The following is a 19,504-nucleotide window of genomic DNA, read 5'->3' as shown; positions in this document are numbered from 1 at the left end:
GAATCAAGGGCAATATGCTTGCTTTTATCCGGGGATTCATAAATCACCGAACGGCTCGTGTTCGTGTAGATGATTCGCTCTCAGATAGTGTCATCTTGGAGAATGGAGTGCCCCAAGGTAGTGTATTAAGTGCCACCTTATTTTCTGTAGCCATAAATGATATTACCAAATGTGTTCAGGCTCCTGTCTCATGCTCTCTATTCGCTGACGACTTTGCTATCTACATTGCAAGCCGTTCGGCACCTACAGCAGAGAGACTACTGCAGAACACTATATATCACCTTGAAGCTTGGTCCAGGATTACTGGTTTCACATTTTCATCCGAAAAAACAAAATGTGTAGTTTTTTCTCGGCTACGAAACCCTTCTATTCCGCAAATTTTTCTGAACGGTGAGACTATTACTATCTCTAATTACGTTAAGTTTTTAGGTTTAATTTTTGATAGTCGTCTTACTTGGGTCAAACATTTAAAAGAATTGAAAACAAAATGTTCCAAAATTTTAGATATGATGCGAGTCCTTACTAACACCAAGTGGGGAGCCGATAGATCATGTATGATACATTTTTACTATTCCTTTGTTCGCTCCCGTTTAGATTACGGTTGCGTGGCCTACTCATCAGCTCGTCAAACCGTGCTTAAAATGCTGGATAGTGTACATCATGCTTTCCTTCGGCTTGCTACAGGCGCGTTTAGATCAAGTCCTGTCGCAAGCTTACTTGTAGACTGTGGTGAACCATCACTTTGGGATAGACGAGACCAGCTCTTATTATCTTATTTTGCTCGTCTCAGAGGACAGCCAAATCACCCGGTTCTTGAGTCAGTCCTTAAAAATCCTAATCTAGGAAAGTATGAGGATCATCCACGTCGTACTGCACCTGTAGGTATCCGTACCTGGCGTCTGCTGCAGCATATAAATGTTGACACACCGTCATTCTTTCCTATGTACCCTTGCTCATATCCTCCATGGGGAATAAACCTCATAAATTTTAATTTTGACCTGACTACATGTAATAAACAATCAACACCATCTATCGTCTTTCAGCAGATGTTTCAGTGTGTTCTCTCCAAGGCGAAACCAGACGCGGTTGTATACACTGATGGATCGAAACAAAACGATACGGTTGGGTGTGCTTTTGTTGTCAATGAGAGAACTTATATGTTTGGTCTCCCCAGTATTACGAGTGTGTTTACCGCTGAACTATAGGCTATAAATAAGGCTCTAAACATCATTAACCCTAAATATAGAAAAATTCTTATTTGCAGTGACTCGTGTAGTGCTCTCCAAGCCTTAAAGAACTTTTATTCCAAACATCCTATCGTCATTGAAATTTACAACGCAATCGCTGAGTTGAATAATCGCAACACAGAATTAAGTTTTTGCTGGGTCCCTAGCCACGTAGGGATTCCAGGTAATGAACATGCAGATTCCGCTGCCAAAGAAGCATGTAACCAGCCTCCTTTCACCACCCGAGTTGCTACTTCTGATTTCATTAACAATGTAAAACAATTATTAAGAACAAGGTGGCAAGGTGATTGGACAGCTACTGTCGATAATATACTCCGTCAGATTAAAGATTCTGTGTTACCATGGAACTCCTCATACAGAAAACCCCGGCGTGAGGAAGTAGTTCTCTGTCGATTGCGGATAGGACACACGAGAGTCACACACGAGTACCTGTTTACAAGAGGACAACCACCTCTATGCGCAAGATGCAACTGCCGCATGACTGTGCGCCACATACTTGTGGACTGCATATGTTATGCGGCATTGCGTCGTAAATTTAAATTACCTGGTAACATCCGTGGTATCTTGCGTGACGATAAGGAGGTTTTAAACCGGATGTTTATATTTTTACATAGTATAGGGTTAATGCAAAAAATTTAATAAGTATGTGTTCTTTCATAATTGTATGTATTGTCCTATGTATTGTTTTTGTTATCCGAGTAGGGAGCCTTTTACACTCCCTATCGGATTTTTTTTTGTATGTTTTTTAAATTCGTCTGTGATATTAGTTATAAGATTTTTGTGATATTAGTTTTAAGTTTTATCTCCTTTTTTAGTTTTAAGTTTTATTTATTTTTAATGATAGTTTTTAACATAGTTTTAAGTTTTATTTATTTTTAATGTGATAGTTTTTAACATAGCTTTAAGTTTTATTTATTTTTAATGTGATAGTTTTTAACAGAGTTTTAAGTTACATATTAGTGTTTTTGTTATCCGAGAATGGGCCTTTTACACCCATTCCGGATTTTGTTTCTGTGATAGTAGTTTTAAGTTTTAATTTTATCTAAAAACCTAAAATTATTTTTATTTATTTATTTATGTATTTATTTATCTATTTATTTATTTTCCGGGCGATGATAACGTTCAACCGTTTTTCGCCCTTAAAAAAAAAAAAAAAAAAAAAAAAAAAAAATTCGCCAGCCATGCCTCATCAAAGTTTAGCCGTCGTCTCAAGCAATATGCAAGCTACGCTTGCCACATCAAAACTACATGATTCTACATTTACTCGGCCGGCTAGGAAAGTAGCCGGCCTTCTCACACAAAACAAAGACAGTCCCTAACCTTACTTTAAGAAGGGAGACGCCGTTGCCCAGCGGAGACCACGTGGAGGTACCTCTCAGCATGACCGGAGACTTGGAAAAACTTCCCCAGGGGCTCCTAACTAGCCGAGCCCGCTCGAGAGCGAGCACGTATAGCTTCGGAGTCCCAGTCAGGAAGAAAGAAAGAGAAGAAAGTAGGATAGAGAAAATTGTAAGTTGTGTTACCAGGCAGGTTAGTGTGATATTGTATAGCTATTTTTGGGTTTTTTGAATTTTTAAATTTTTATAGGTTTTGTGTTTTTATATGTGTTGTTCCTGCCTGGGGAAGAGTGTAGTGTTGACCAGGCGGACTGGAGTACTATCGGGCTAGCAGACTAGTCCGAAAATGTTGTTGTATGTGCTCGTGTGCATGGTAGTGTAGTCCGCCCGGGTATATAATACCACCTCAGCCATCAGGCCCAGAAGTCTTCCACAACGTGGCAACCCGACCTGTCGTCCACCAAGATTCGTCCTGTGTCCTGTTCGCTTCAGCGGTAGTGCTAAAACTAGTAAAAAATATATAATTAGTGTTCCTTAACCTAACTTAATACTAAAGAAGACAGGCCATGGTTAACCCCCTTCAACTGCGGAGAACACCCAGTTCGCGGGCGAACTCAGTGAATATTCTACACGCTGCCTTACTGCCCACCATATCGCGGGCCCGTCCAAAATTCACCCCGATGTCCCTATATTTCTCTCGCGCCGATGCGCGAATATCCTCATATCTCCCGCAGTCGAACAAGACGTGGGAACTCGTCTCATCGACACCGCATTCTCTGCAGAGCGGGCTCTGTTTGAGCCCGAGATCATACAGCTTTTTATTGAAGTTACCGTGTCCTGACAGGAATTGGGAGGTGAAATGATCCCAATCCTGCCACTTCAAACCCATCCGCTCCGTAACACTTGGGAAGAAGTCAAACGTGACTCTGCCCGTCGTCTCATTGTCCCACCGCTGTTGCCAACTACGCAGCGTAGTCTCCCTCAGTTCTTTCCGAACAACGCTCTTTCGCTCACCGTTTTTAACACGCCTAAATATCTCCGCCCGCTCGGCAATGAGGAGATCCGCAGGGATCACCCCCGACATCACAGGCAGAGCCGCAGTAGAAGTCGTCTTATACGACTTGCATACTGTTATCAACGCAAGGCGCTGGGTGCGCAGTACCCGCTCACGAACCTTCCTTCTCGACACTAAGCCGCCCCAGCCATGGCACGCATAAGTTAATATGGCTTCAAACACCGCCCGATATATGACTTTACATGCTCGGACACCCAGGCCCCACTCCCGATTGCATACGCTTTTCAAGTTGATTAACGAGCGCAGCGCATTATCACACAGATACTCGACATTATGGTAGAGGTTAAGTTCCTCACCAATCCAAACGCCTAAATATTTAATTTTTTCCGCATACGGGATGGGAACGCCATCCATTGTCACGATCCTCCGCACCGAAAGGGACTTCGCGCCCCGGAGGCTAATAACCCTACTTTTATCCGGCGAAAACTGTAATTTTGCCCTTTTACCCCAGTCCGAGATGACATCTAGGGCCGAGCAGGCCCTGGTCTCAATCTGGACTCTATTTTCTCCTTCAACAATTACCAACACGTCGTCCGCATAGGCAATAGACGTGCAGCCCTCACCTAGGTCCGAGGTGAGTAGCTTGTTCATTATTAGGTTCCAGAGCACAGGGCCGAGGACAGACCCCTGCGGGCAGCCCTTCGACGGCTCCTGCTCCAACGTGTGACCACCCACCGTTAGCTGGACTCGCCTGTCTTGAAAATAGCTCATTATTAGTGCATAAACATCACGGGGACATCCCAGGTCCAACAGGCCCGTAAGGATGTAAGGCCACCAGGCATTATCAAACGCCCCTTTTATGTCTAGGCTGATTCCCAGCACCATTTTACTCCTACTACCCCTGACTATTTTGACTACGAAGTCAATCGCATCACTCGTCCCTACACCGCGTGTGAAACCAAACTGTCGATTACTTATTCCCCCTCGAGCCTGAGAGAGCTCATCGAGGCGGAACAAGATCAACTTTTCTAAAACCTTCCCAAGTACGGGAAGCAACGTAATTGGCCTATAGGATTTCACGGCCGTCCTGTCCAAGTCGGCTGACTTCAGGATCAGCCGGAGTTCGCCAACTTTCCATTCAACCGGAAAGACGCCCCGGGCCAGACACACATTATAGAGTCTGACCAAGGGGTCCTTCAGCCTGCCCCACGCCCGCTTTACCAATTCGCCCGTAATTTCATCTATACCTGGCGCCTTCTTGTTTGGCAGAGAAAAGAACGCAGTCTTAACCTGCAACTCGCTCCAATCCCCAACAGGGTCCGAACACCTCCCAAGATCCCGAGCTCCGGCCCGTATCTCGCGGTGGGAGGCATCGTCCAGCTCTCTATCGTCCGCCGGCAGCAAGGCACGGAGCGCGTAGGACGCAGTACCACTCGCGTCCGTGGTAAATCCATCACCCGTCCGAAGGGTGGTGGATACCTCCGAGCTTACTCTTTTCTTCAACGCGACTTTATAAACCGCTCCCCAAGGATCACCCCTATTCTCCATTACAAACTTGTGCCAAGCGGCACGTTTCTTAGTGAACACCGTGTTCACAAACCGGCGCCTGCTAAGCTTATAAGCCTCCAACAGTGCAGCCCGCCTCTCGGGGTTGCGGCAACGCTGGAAGCGTCTCCGATCTTTGTACATCCTTTTTCGCATTCGGTCCAGTTCCCCGGACCACCAAGGATAGGACTTCACCGGCCCTGTCGCTCGCGGCATCGAAGCCTCCGCAATTTCAATTAAACGGCTCTGAACTCGCGTCACTGAGTTCGGCATTATCCCTACGTCGTCCCAATTCGTAGACCGGAGAAGCTCGTCGAACTTCCTCCAATCGGCTTTACGCGTAAGGAGCCTTCCCTCGTGTATAGGGACACGTCTTCCGACCCGGTGCGCACTCCTGACCCCCGGGCACCTGAGTACGAAACTCATCTCCCGCGTTGGGCCAAGAGTATTGCACCCCATCCAGCGAACGCCACTACCAATTCGCCAGCCATGCCTCATCAAAGTTTAGCCGTCGTCTCAAGCAATATGCAAGCTAGGCTTGCCACATCAAAACTAAGTGATTCTACATTTACTCGGCCGGCTAGGAAAGTAGTCCGGCCTTCTCACACAAAAACAAAGACAGTCCCTAACCTTACTTTAAGAAGGGAGACGCCGTTGCCCAGCGGAGACCACGTGGAGGTACCTCTCAGCATGACCAGAGACTTGGAAAAACTTCCCCAGGGGCTCCTAACTAGCCGAGCCCGCTCGAGAGCAAGCACGTATAGCTTCGGAGTCCCAGACAGGAAGAAAGAAAGAGAAGAAAGTAGATAGAGAAATTGTCAGTTGTGTTACCAGGCCGATTAGTGTTATAATGTATATCTATTTTTGGGATTTTGTATATTTTTTAATTTTTATGGATTTTTTGGTTTTTTATATGTGTTGTTTCGGCCTGGGGAAGAGTGTAGTGTTGTCCAGGCGGACTGGAGTTCTACCGGACTAGCAGACCAGTCCGATATGTGTTGTTTTATGTGTTCGTGTATATGGTTGTGTAGTCCGCTCGGGTATGTAATACCACCTCAGCCATCAGGCCCAGAAGTCTTCTGAAACGTGGCAACCCGACCTGTCGTCCACAGCGATTCATCCTGTCCTGCATGCCTCAGCGGTAGTGCTAAAACTAAAAACTTGTAGATTAAAAGACCTTAACCTAAACTTAAAACTAGAGAAGACAGGCCATGGTTAACCCCCTTCAACTGCGGAGAATTCCCAATTCGCGGACGAACTCAGTGAAAATCCGACACGCTGCCTTACTGCCCACCATATCGCGGGCCTGCCCAAAATTTACCCCGATATTTCTATATTTTTCGCGCGCTGATGCACGTACAACATCATACTTCCCGCAGTCAAACAGGACGTGAAAACACGTCTCATCAACCCCACATTCACCGCAGAGCGGACTCTGCTTAAGTCCAAGGTCGAACAACTTCTTGTTGAAGTTCCCGTGGCCTGACAGGAATTGGGATGTAAAATGGTCCCAGTCCTGCCATTCCAAGCTCATTCGGTCGGCAACATTAGGAAAAAACTCGAACGTGACCCGGCCCGTGGTCTCGTTCTCCCACCGTCGCTGCCAATTTCTCAGCGTAGCTTCTCTTAGTTCTCGTCGAACTACACACTTACGTTCACCGTTCTTAACCCGCCGATAAATTTCTGACCGCTCAGTTATGAGGAGATCCATCGGGATCACCCCCGACAACACGGGCAAAGCTGCCGTAGATGTTGTCTTATAGGACTTACAAACTGTGATAAGCGCAAGGCGCTGGGTGCGCAACACCTTCTCTCGAGCCATTTTCCTCGACATTAACCCACCCCAGCTATTTGACGCGTATGTCAGAATAGCCTCAAACACCGCACGGTATATAATTTTGCTTGCACGGACACCCAGACCCCACTCCCTGTTACAAACACTCTTCAGGTTGACTAGGGAGCACAGCGCATTATCAGCCAAATACCCCACATTATGGAAGAAATTACATTCTTCACCGATCCAAACGCCTAAATACTTAATTTTCTCCGCGTAGGGGATAGGGACCCCGTCCATTTTCACATTTCTCCGTACCGAGAGTGACTTCGTATTCCGGAGGCTGATTATCCTACTTTTGTCAGGCGAAAACTCGAGTTTCGCCTCCTTACCCCAAGTTGACACCACATCTAGGGCCGCACAGGCCCTGGCCTCGATCTGCAACCTGTTCTCACCTTCCACGACTATCATCAAATCATCTGCATATGCGATGCAGGTACACCCGTCACCTAAATTCGAGGTGAGCAGCTTGTTAACAATTAAATTCCAAAAGACCGGACCGAGGACAGACCCCTGCGGGCAGCCTTTCGACGGCTCCTGCACAGCTGTGTGACCGCCTATGGTTAATTGGACTCGCCTGTCTTCGAAGTAGCTTAAAATTAAGCTATATATATCTCGGGGACATCCTAGGTCTAGCAGACCGTTGAGGATGTAAGGCCACCAGGCGTTGTCAAACGCCCCCTTAATATCTAAACTGATACCCAACACCATTTTACACCTACTATTTCTGACTTTGCTCGCTACAAAGTCAATCGCATCGCACGTACCCACGCCGCGTCTAAACCCGTACTGCCTATCGCTTATACCCTCACGAGCTCGGAAGAGCTCCTCAAGGCGAAGGTATATCAACTTTTCCAGGACTTTTCCGAGTACCGGAAGCAAAGTTATCGGCCTATAGGACTTCACGATTGTCCGGTCCAAGTCGGCAGACTTGAGGATCAATCGGAGGTCGCCTATCTTCCATTCGACTGGGAAGACGCCCCGGGCCAGACACGCATTATAGAGCCTGACCAAGGGGTCCTTCAGCCTGCCCCACGCTCGCTTAACTAGTTCGCTAGTAATATCATCGATACCTGGCGCCTTTTTGTTAGGCAGGGAAAAGACCGCAGTCTTAACCTGCTGCACACTCCAATCCCCAACAGGGTCCGAGCATCTCCCAAGATCCCGGGTCCCGGCCCGTATCTCGCGGTGGGAGACGTCATCCGTCATACCGTCATCCGCTGGCAGCAAGGCACGAAGCGCATAAGATGCAGTACCACTAGCGTCCGTAGTGTACTCATTGCCCGCACGAAGGGTGGAAGAAACCCCCGAGCTTCCTTTCTTTTTAATAACGACTTTATACACCGCTCCCCAAGGATCACCTCTGTTATCCGCAACAAACTTGTGCCATGCAGCACGTTTCCTCGTGAACACCGTGTTCACAAAGCGGCGTCTGCTAAGCTTGTAAGCCTCCAGCAGGACGGCCCGCCTCTCAAGGTTTCTACACCGCTGAAATCGTTTACGATTTCTATACATCTCTTTTCGCATTTTGTCCAAGTCATTGGACCACCAAGGGTAGGATTTAACCACACCCGTCGCCCGCGGCATGGAAGCCTCCGCAATTTCTATTAGTCGGTGCTGGACACGCGCCACTGAGTCCGGTGTTATACCCCCGACATCCCAGTCAGTCGATCGGAGAAGTTCGTCAAACTTCCTCCAGTCGGCCTTCCGCGTGAGAAGCCTTCCCTCAAACGAGGTATCGGCCCTCTCAACAGGTCCCAGAGAGATTTCAAATGTGATCAAGCGGTGATCACTAAACTGTTCGGGGTGCACTGACCAGTCTCTAATACTGTTCAGAGCATTCCCATTACAAAGGGTGACATCTATGTTAGCACGGCCCAACAAGGTTTCAAAGGTATGAAACCGAGATGGTTGATTTAGGACGGTAAGTCCTGACTCTACAAACGCCTCTTCGTATGCTCTACCTTTGTCGTTAGCTCTGTCGCAATGCCAGAGCGCAGACTGCGCGTTGAAATCACCACCCACAACCAATTTCGCCCCATCGTACACACGAGAAACCAACCTAACCGCTTCAATATACCTATCGGGCGGATCCCGATATTGGCAGTAAACATTAAAGATAAAAACCGATTCTGCTCCGATCTTGAGTTCGGTGCAGACATAGTGCGCAGTGGAGAACTGCGACACCATGAGTGCACCCAACCTCGGGTTCACAACATAAGTGGCCGCCCAGATGTGGTCGGCCCCACTCACATGTAAGAATTTTGCCCCTCGCGGCCCTGGGACCCGATCACGAATACAGTATGGCTCCTGGACAAGCACGATGTCCAGTTTCAGCCTCTCCGCGACTCTCACGCAGTTATCCAGGGAAGTCCTGGATCGGGCTACGTTAACCTGACCTATCTTCAGCCTATTCATAGGAAGTTCGCTGCAACTCCCTTGCGTAGGCCCTCTTCCTCACGGGACACTCGACGCTGATGGTGGCGTGCTTAATGTCACCCCCAGACTTGCCAGCCCGCGTGCAGTTAAGGCACGTGAGCTGACTCTCATGTGAGATCGTACAATCCCACATCTTATGTCCCTCTTTACCGCATGTGCGGCAAAGAGGCTGACTTTTACAGCGCTTGGCCACATGGCCAAACGCGAAGCACTTAAAGCAGTGCAGCGGAGCCACATGGTCCACTACCCTGCAGCAGCCGAAACCGATAAACCATCGGTCCCGGCCTCTAAGCAAGTCCCTCAGTCTGGGGGAACACTCAACTTCCACAGTGTCAGCATCACGCTGACGACTGTGGCGGCGATACCTCTCCGAGAACTCCTTAAGGAAGTCCTCGTGCGAGATTCCCGTCAGATACTGCGCGTTCTGGCGCAGTATCGCCTCCGGGAGGTCCTTCTTCGCGATGTCCGTAGGGACATCGTAAATCAGGAGCCTAGGTCCCTTCTTTACTGGGGCCTTGGCTTTGATTCCAGCCTTGGCCCACTCCTGGTCGATTACAAGACTCGATTGAGTCTTGTTGGCCACCTCCAGCACGACACCACCAGAGATCTGTTTGACCCGCCTGACTTGCAGGGAGCCAATAACAGGGCGAAGGACCTCCTTCGCCTTCTTCTCCAGCTCAGTCGTGGTCATCTTGTTGCCCTCTTCAGGGAACAAGAGCACGGCTGGACTGGCCCGTGGAGGACGCTTCTGGACTACCGGGGGAACATTCTTGTTACCCCGGATAGCGGGCGGCGTCTTCTTGGCCGCCTTGGCTACCTCCGCAAAGGACGGCTTACCCGTTTCCCTGCGGATGGCAACCATTTCTTTCTGCATCGCCCCCTGGACGGACGATGCACTTACCTTTGTGACTTCGGCCACGGTGGAATCCTTGAGCTCTGTGAACAGAGCTCGGATTCCTCCGACGACCTCGGTCGACGCTTGCTGCAGGCCTGAGTTCAGACCCAGCAGCCTGGCCTGTTCTAGGCACACCTCGTCGAAGAGGTAGCGGATGCCCCGGAGGACACCGTCTACCTTCTCCAAGGTCTCTTTGTTGACCTTTCTGGCCTTATCGCCGTCTATGAGGCCAGATATACTGGCACACATCTCTTCTAACCTCACCTTCTGCGCGTGCAGAGCCGAGGTCTTATCACCGGGCAGGGTGCCGGATGCCGGTCCACCCTGCGCCGCACTTGCACCCGAACCACTCGGATTCGGGGCATCTGACGGTCCGTCCTCCAGCCGGACCAAGGGGACGTTGCAGCGAGCAACCTCAGGGACAACTTTGTCCACGCTAGATTCCATATTAGAGACTTAAATTAATTGAGAGTCGAAAATAAAATAAAATAAATCGTGGTTTAAGACCAGTGTAATACTAGTCTTGGAAAGCAGTTAAAAGAAATTTTATATTCGCAGAGAGCGAAAAACAAAAATTCGTATAAGGGCCTTTTCATGATATGCCCTTGAACGCTCGAGAAATTAGAAAGCGTGCGCAGAGAGTAAGTGAGGTTGTTCTAGGGCGGATAGGCCCCTCACAAATCCCCCCGGACGCCGCATACTCGCCAGCCTACCACACTCGGGCTTCGGTCTTCGAATCACTTCTAGAACTTCCACCCGAGAGGGGTCACTAAACTGAAGGAAAGCCTGACGACTGCATGCGAGAGAAGTCAGACCTGGCTCTATATTATCCTGAAAGGGGTGCACCGTACACGCGCCTAACATCACAGGGTCCCCTACCGGAATAGGACGGGTAAGTTCGGTGTACGCAGAGCTCGCCATCTGAGTGCGCACTCCCAGCCGCTACCCCGCTCATTACCACAGACATGGCAGCAACTGCTCCTTCCCAGGTTACAGCGCGAACCATGAGAGGGGAGAGAAGGACGCCTGGACGCCGCCGGCCTAGCGACCGCCAGCTCCTCTGACCGAAGTCTTTACGAGGGCCGTACCCGTACCGACACTCCTTGCATTGACCGACTCTCTTCCCGCCCCGCTGCCCACACAGCATAAACCGCCAGGGATGCACCTGTGCATAGTACCCGTCGTAGTGCCGGAACTCCATCCAAGCACTCACCATTGGGACCCACTTCTACGCCGGGGGGCAGTCTGTACACACAGAGGGCCCCTCGGGTTCGTCCGCTTTTAGCCGGACTCAGATCTCCTGCCCGTCGCCGGACAGGCGACCAAGATCGCGTGTTTTTAAAATCCCGCCGGCAAGTAACTTCTCAAGAGGTGTAAGCCAAATGCTATTGCAATGGTAGAAGGTTTCCCAGCTACCAAAGTTCCACCACGTGCTTTAACGGGGCTGCAGCCAAACGAATTTCTACAGCCCCGAGCGTCAACCGCTTCTCGCTGTCCCTACTTAAGGCGGTATTAGCGAGTTGTGCCCCTCCTGCGACACACTACACACAAGTGTGCAGGCCGACTTATCGACACAACCCGGGCCCCCAAGCCTACAACCAAGGTCCGCCGGGACGTATGCAGCCAAGACCAAAAACTCTCCGGTAGTGCTCGGCAAAATTTGAGCACTACCGTCCCACCACTTTAGGCCGCATCCGCCCCCTAGGGGGCGTGTATAGGGACACGTCGTACGACCCGGTGCGCACTCCTGACCCCCGGGTACCTGAGTACGAGACTCATCTCCCGCGTTGGGCCAAGAGTTTTGCACCCCATCCAGCGAACGCCACTACCAATTCGCCGGCCATGCCTCATCAAAGTTTAGCCGTCGTCTCAAGCAAAATGCAAGTCAAACTTGCCACACAAAACTACTGAATTTACATTTACTCGGCCGGCTAGGAAAGGTAGCCGGCCTGCTCTTACAAAACAAAGACAGTCCCTATCCTTACTTTAAGAAGAGAGACGCCGTTGCCCAGCGGAGACCACGTGGAGGTACCTCTCAGCATGACCAGAGACTTGAAAAAACTTCCCCAGGGACTCCTAACTAGCCGAGCCCGCTCGAAAGCGAGCACGTATAGCTTCGAAGTCCCAGACAGGAAGGAAGAAAAAGAAAGAAAAGATATAGATTTGTGTAAGTGTAACCAGGCCGGTTAGTGTAGTAGATGTATATATTTTTTGGATTTTTTTTTTTTTTTTTTTTTTTTTTTTTTTTTTTTTATTTTTTATTTTGTCGTATGTTGTTCCGGCCTGGGGAAGAGTGTAGTGTTAGCCACACGGAGTATCGTCGGACTAGCGAACTAGTCCGACTAGTGTAGGTTGTGAGTGCTAGTGTAGATGTAGGTGCGTATTCCGCGTGGGTATGTATACCACCTCAGCGTCCAGGGCCAGAAGTCGTCTATAGTGCGGACACCCAACCTGTAGTCCACTCCGGATCATCCTGCGTCCTGCATGCCTTAGCAGTAGTGCTAAAACTAAAAGCTTAATTATTAATTCCTTAAACTAACTTACAAACTAAGAGAAGGGAAGACAGGCCAGGTTCGCCCCTCAGCTGCGTAGGATACCTAATTCGCGGACGAACTCGGTGAAAATCCTACACGCTGCCTTACTGCCCACCATTTCCTGGGTCTGCCCAAAATTTACCCTTATATCACGATATTTCCTCCGGGTGAATTCTCTCACCACATCATATTTACGACAGTCAAATAGCACATGAGCGCTAGACTCATCAACTCCGCACTCGTCGCAGAGCGGACTCTCCTTTAAACCGAGGTCAAATAATTTCTTATTGAAGTCTCCATGGCCGGTCAGGAATTGGGAAGTATAGTGATCCCAATCCTGCCACTTCAACTTCATTCTTGTAGTTACATTCGGGAAAAAACCGTATGTTACTCTACCGGTGTTCGCAACGTCCCAGCGAGCCTGCCACTTTTGCAGCGTCAACTCCCGCTGTTCCGTACGAACCAAGCGCTTATCATCTCCATTTTTAGTTCTTCGATAGACCTCCGCACGTTCAATAACCAACAGATCAGCCGGGATCACCCCCGAAAGAACTGGCAACGCAGCCGTCGAAGTCGTTTTGTACGACTTGCAAACGGTGATGAGAGCGAGGCGCTGGGCTCGCAAAAGTTTCTCGCGATAAACTCTCTTTTCCGCCAAATCGCTCCAGCAATGCGATGCATATGTTATAATCGCCTCAAATACCGCACGGTAAATAACCCGACACGCCCGGACTCCCAGGCCCCACTCTCTGTTGCACACACTCTTCAATTTCACAAGGGAACTAACCGCGTTATTACAGAGATATTCTACATTGAGGGAGAAGCTAGATTCCTCCCCAATCCAGATACCTAAGTACTTAATTTTCGTCGCGTATGGAATCGCAACGCCATCCATTTTAACTACCCGTCGCACCGAAAGGGATTTTGCTTTCTTTAGGCTAATCAAATTGCTTTTTTCGGGTGAGAACTGGAGCTTAGCCTCGTGGCCCCAGTTCGAGACTACATCTAGGGCAGCACATGCCCTGGCCTCAATTTCGGCTCTCGTATCGCCTTCCACTAGCAGCAATATATCGTCTGCGTACGCGATGCACGTGCATCCTTCGCCCAAGTCCGACGTTAACAACTTATTAATTATAATGTTCCAAAATAGCGGCCCGAGGACAGACCCCTGCGGACAACCCTTGGTTGGCTCCTTAGCCAAAGTTTCGCCCCCGATGGTCAATCGGACCTCCCTACCACGAAAGTAGTCCACAATCAGCCCATACATGTCTCGCGGACATCCAACACCCAGCAAGCCGTCCAGAATAGACGGCCACCAGGCGTTGTCGAACGCGCCCCTTATATCCAAACTAATGCCGAGCACCATCCTGCTTCGACTATCCCGGACTTTTGTAACAACGAAGCTGATTGCGTCCGCTGTCCCAACACCACGCCTAAACCCAAATTGCCGATCACTGAACGCCCCTCGAGCCCGGAAGAGCTCATCGAGGCGGCTGGAGATCAGTCGCTCAAGTACTTTTCCAAGCACTGGGAGGAGCGTTATCGGTCGATATGACTTAACAACAGCCCTGTCCAGATCAAGAGACTTAAGGATAAGTCTTAGATCGCCTATCTTCCACTCCGTGGGAAAGACACCACGATGCAGGCAACTGTTATAGAGCTGGACCAAGTGGTCCCGCAATCTACCCCACGACCTTTTTATGAGCTCACCGGTAATACCGTCTATTCCCGGGGCCTTCTTGTTAGGTAAGGCAAAGACCGCCCGTTTTACCTCATCTAAACTCCAATTCCCGACAGGGTCAGAGCAGCGATCCGTATTTCGGACCGCCACCCTGAGCTCACGATGGTAATCCACATCCGTGAGCTCTGCGTCCGCTGGCAGCAAGGCTCGAAGCGCGTAGGACGTAGTGCTACTCGCATCTGCTGTATAATCCTCACCCTCCCGGAGGGTAGTACATATTTCCGCGTCAGTTTTCCTACTCATCACAATCCGATAAACTGCGCCCCATGGATCCCCACTATTGTCCGATACAAACTTGTGCCAAGCCGCACGTTTCTTCGAATATACACTATTAACAAATCTCCTCCTGCTATTTTTATATGCATCAAGGAGGACAGCCCGCCTATCAGGGTTCCTACATCTCTGGAACCGCTTTCGGTCCTTATACATTGTTCGCCGTAGTCTGTCTAAGTCGTTAGACCACCAGGCGAAGGACTTCACAGCCCCTCGTGCACGCGGCATCGAGGCCTCAGCTATCTCAATCAGCCGCTGCTGAATGCGCGACACCGAGTTCGGGAGAATACCGCCCTCTTCCCAATTAGTGGCTCGCAAAAGTTCATCAAATTTTCTCCAATCCGCTTTTCGAGTGAGAAGCCGTCCCTCAACTGCGGGAGCGACCCTCACACCAGGTCCCAAGGAATAATCAAATATGATCATCCGATGATCACTAAACTGTTCAGGATATACCCTCCAGTTACTGATTTTGCCCAACGTTACATTATTACACAAAGTTACATCTATGTTGGCACTACCTCGCAAGGTCTCGAAGGTTCGAAACCTAGAAGGCTGATTCAGCACATTGAGCCCGGACTCAATGATTGCTTCCTCATATGCCCTGCCTCTTACGGTTACCCTATCACTATACCACAGCGCCGAATGCGCGTTCAGGTCTCCTCCAATAACAAGGTTCGCATTGCCGTACGTACGAGCAATGAGCCGCAGCACGTCAATGTATCTCCCTGGCTGTTCGCGATACTGGCAATAGATGTTAAAAGCAAAGATGCTTTCCCTCCCAATTTTGATCTCACTACAGACGTAGTGCGCAGTCGAGAACTGTGACACCACCAGAGCTCCTAGACCTGGGTTAGCCACAAGGGTGGCGGCCCATACGTGGTCAGCTCCGCTCAAATGTAGGATTTTGACTCCTCGCGGTCCTGGGACCCGGCCCCGTATACAATAGGGCTCTTGTAGCAACACGATGTCTAATTTTAATTTCTCCGCGATCCTAACGCAGTTGTCCAGGGAAGTCCTGGAACGGGCCACGTTCACCTGGCCTATCTTCAGCCTACTCATAGGAGGTGCGGTGCAGCTCCCTGGCGTAGGCTCTCCTGCGCACCGGGCAATCCACGCTGATGGTAGCGTGTTTGATCTCCTTGCCTGACTTGCCGGCCCTGGTACAATTAAGGCAAGTCAACTGACTCTCCTGCGTAGCAGAACAGTCCCACATCTTGTGACCCTCCTTACCACAAGTGCGGCAGAGAGGCTCACTCGAACAGCGTTTGGCCACATGGCCAAACGCGAAGCACTTAAAACAGTGCAGAGGCGCCACATGGTCCACAACCCGGCAGCAGCCGAAGCCGATGAACCACCGGTCCCGACTGCGCAAGAGGTCTCTCATGCGGGGCGTGCACTCCACCTCAACCGTGTACGCGTCGCGCGCACGGCTGAGGCGACGGTACCTCTCGGAGAACTCCTTAACGAAGTCCTCCTCACTGATGCCCTGAAGGTATTGAGCATTTTGCCTCCACAGGGTCGCCGGCAAGTCCTTCTTATCCACGTCCGACGGCACGTCATAGAACATTACCCTCGGACCTTTCTTAACTGGGGCCTTGGCTTTAATGCCAGCCTTGGCCCACTCCTGGCTCAAAACAAGGCTCGATTGAGCCCCGTTTGCCACCTCCAGGACAACTCCACCGGTGATCTGTTTCACCCGGCGCACCTGCAGGGTGCCTATGATCGGCCGAAGCACTTCCTTGGCCTTCCTTTCAATATCCGCCGTCGTCATCTTAGTCTTGTTCCCCTCCTCGGGGAACAAGAGGACGGCCGGACTCGCCCTGGGAGGCCTCTTCTGCACAGCAGAAGGGACGCTCCGATTCGCCCTGATCGCTGGTGGCGCTTTCTTGGCGACCTCAGCGAAGGAAGGCGGTTTCGCCTCCCTCCGCATCGTCACTATCTCCTTCTGCATCGCCCCGGTAACGGACGATGCACTGGCCGAAGTTACTTCGGCCACAACTGCCGCCTTAAGCTCTGTGAACAGAGCCCGGACGCCACTCACTGCCTCCTTCGAGGCCTGCTGGGCGCCAGTTACCTGGCCCTCCAGCCTAGCTTGTTCGAGGCGCACGTCCTCGAACAAGACCCTGATTGCGCGCAAGGAGCCATCGATCTTCCCCATGGTCTCCTTGCTCACCTTCCTCGCCTTGTCCATGTCCAAGGCGGCGAACACTTCCGCGCAGAGGCTCTCCAGCTTGTCCCGCTCAGCGAGCAAGGGAGGCCCTACGCTTCTCGACGAGGTGCCGGCTACCGGCCCACCTCCTACAACATCGGCTTGCCCCGCCAGAGGGGCCACACTCGCACTCGTAGATTGGTCTGTAGACATCGTACAAAAATAGATATATATAAATATCAGAGGGTATAGGAAATATAAGAAGTTTGTCAGCAAAAGCCAGCAAACAGAAAATATACAGGGTGTACTACTCATATTAGTACCCTTGAACAGTCGTGAAATTAGAAAGCGTGCGCAGGGAGTAAGTGAGGTCGTTCTAGGGCGGATAAGCCCCTCACAGATCCCCCCGGACGCCGCATACTCGCCAGCCTACCGCTCTCGGGCTCCAATCTTCGAATTTCTTCTGGGACTGTCACCCGAGAGGGGTCACTAAACTGAAGGAAAGCCTAACGACTGCATGCGAGAGAAGTCAGACCTGGCTCTATGTTATCCTGAAACCGGTGCACCGTGCACGCGCCCAAAATCTCGGGGCCCCCTACCGGAATAGGACGGGTGAGTCCGACGTACGCAGAGCTCGCCATCTGAATGCGCATGCCCAGCCGCTACCCCGCTCATTACCGCAAGACATGGTAGCAACTGCTCCCTCCCGGGTTACAGCGCGACCCATGAATGGGGAGAGAAGGACGCCTGGACACCGCCGGCCTAGCGACCGCCAGCTCCTCTGACCGAAGTCTTTACGAGGGCTGTACCCGTACCGACACTCCTTGCAGTGGCCAGCTCTCTTCCCGCCCCGCTGCCCACACAGCACAGACCGCCAGGAGGACACCCGAGCATGAAACCCGTCGTAGTGCAGGAACTCCATCCAAGCACTCACCTTTGGGACCCACTTCTACGCCGAGGGGCAGTCTGTACACACAGAGGGCCCCCCGGGTTCGTCCGCCTACACTCGGACTCAGATCTCCTGCCCGTCACCGGACAGACGACCAAGATTGCGTGTTTTTAAAATCCCGCCGGCAAGTAACTTTTCAAGAGGTGTAAACCATTACTATTGCAATGGTAGAAGGTTTCCCAGCTACCAAAGTTCCACCGCGTACTTGTAACAGGGTTGCAGCCAAACGAATTTCTGCAACCCCGAGCGTTTACCGCTTCCCACTGTCCCTTACTTAAGGCGGTATTGGCGAGTTGTGCCCCTCCTGCGACACACTACACACAAGTGTGCAGGCCGACTTATCGACACAACCCGGGCCCCCAAGCCTACAACCAAGGTCCGCCAGGACGTATGCAGCCAAGACCAAAAACTCTCCGGTAGTGCTCGGAAAATTTGAGCACTACCATCCCACCAATTTAGGCCACATCCGCCCCCTAGGGGGCGTGTATAGGGACATGTCTTTCGACCCGGTGCGCACTCCTGACCCCCGGGCGCCTGAGTACGAAACTCATCTCCCGCGTTGGGCCAAGAGTATTGCACCCCATCCAGCGAACGCCACTACCAATTCGCCAGCCATGCCTCATCAAAGTTTAGCCGTCGTCTCAAGCAATATGCAAGCTACGCTTGCCACATCAAAACTACATGATTCTACATTTACTCGGCCGGCTAGGAAAGTAGCCGGCCTTCTCACACAAAACAAAGACAGTCCCTAACCTTACTTTAAGAAGGGAGACGCCGTTGCCCAGCGGAGACCACGTGGAGGTACCTCTCAGCATGACCGGAGACTTGGAAAAACTTCCCCAGGGGCTCCTAACTAGCCGAGCCCGCTCGAGAGCGAGTACGTATAGCTTCGGAGTCCCAGTCAGGAAGAAAGAAAGAGAAGAAAGTAGGATAGAGAAAATTGTAAGTTGTGTTACCAGGCAGGTTAGTGTGATATTGTATAGCTATTTTTGGGTTTTTGAATTTTTAAATTTTTATAGATTTTGTATTTTTATATGTGTTGTTCCTGCCTGGGGAAGAGTGTAGTGTTGACCAGGCGGACTGGAGTACTATCGGGCTAGCAGACTAGTCCGATAAATGTTGTTGTATGTGCTCGTGTGTATGGTGGTGTAGTCCGCCCGGGTATATAATACCACCTCAGCCATCAGGCCCAGAAGTCTTCCACAACGTGGCAACCCGACCTGTCGTCCACCAAGATTCGTCCTGTGTCCTGTTCGCTTCAGCAGTAGTTCTAAAACTAATAAAATGTATAATTAATGTTCCTTAACCTAACTTAATACTAAGGAAGACAGGCCATGGTTAACCCCCTTCAACTGCGGAGAACACCCAGTTCGCGGGCGAACTCAGTGAATATCCTACACGCTGCCCTACTGCCCACCATATCGCGGGCCCGTCCAAAATTCACCCCGATGTCTCTATACTTCTCCCGCGCCGATGCGCGGATGTCGTCATATCTCCCGCAGTCGAACAAGACGTGGGAACTCGTCTCGTCGACACCGCATTCTCT

The sequence above is a fragment of the Lycorma delicatula genome, chromosome 1 (assembly GCF_047948215.1).
Source record: "Lycorma delicatula isolate Av1 chromosome 1, ASM4794821v1, whole genome shotgun sequence".
Lineage (NCBI taxonomy): Eukaryota > Metazoa > Arthropoda > Insecta > Hemiptera > Fulgoridae > Lycorma > Lycorma delicatula.
The sequence above is the reverse complement of the archived record's forward strand: the minus strand, read 5'-3'. Positions refer to the sequence as shown.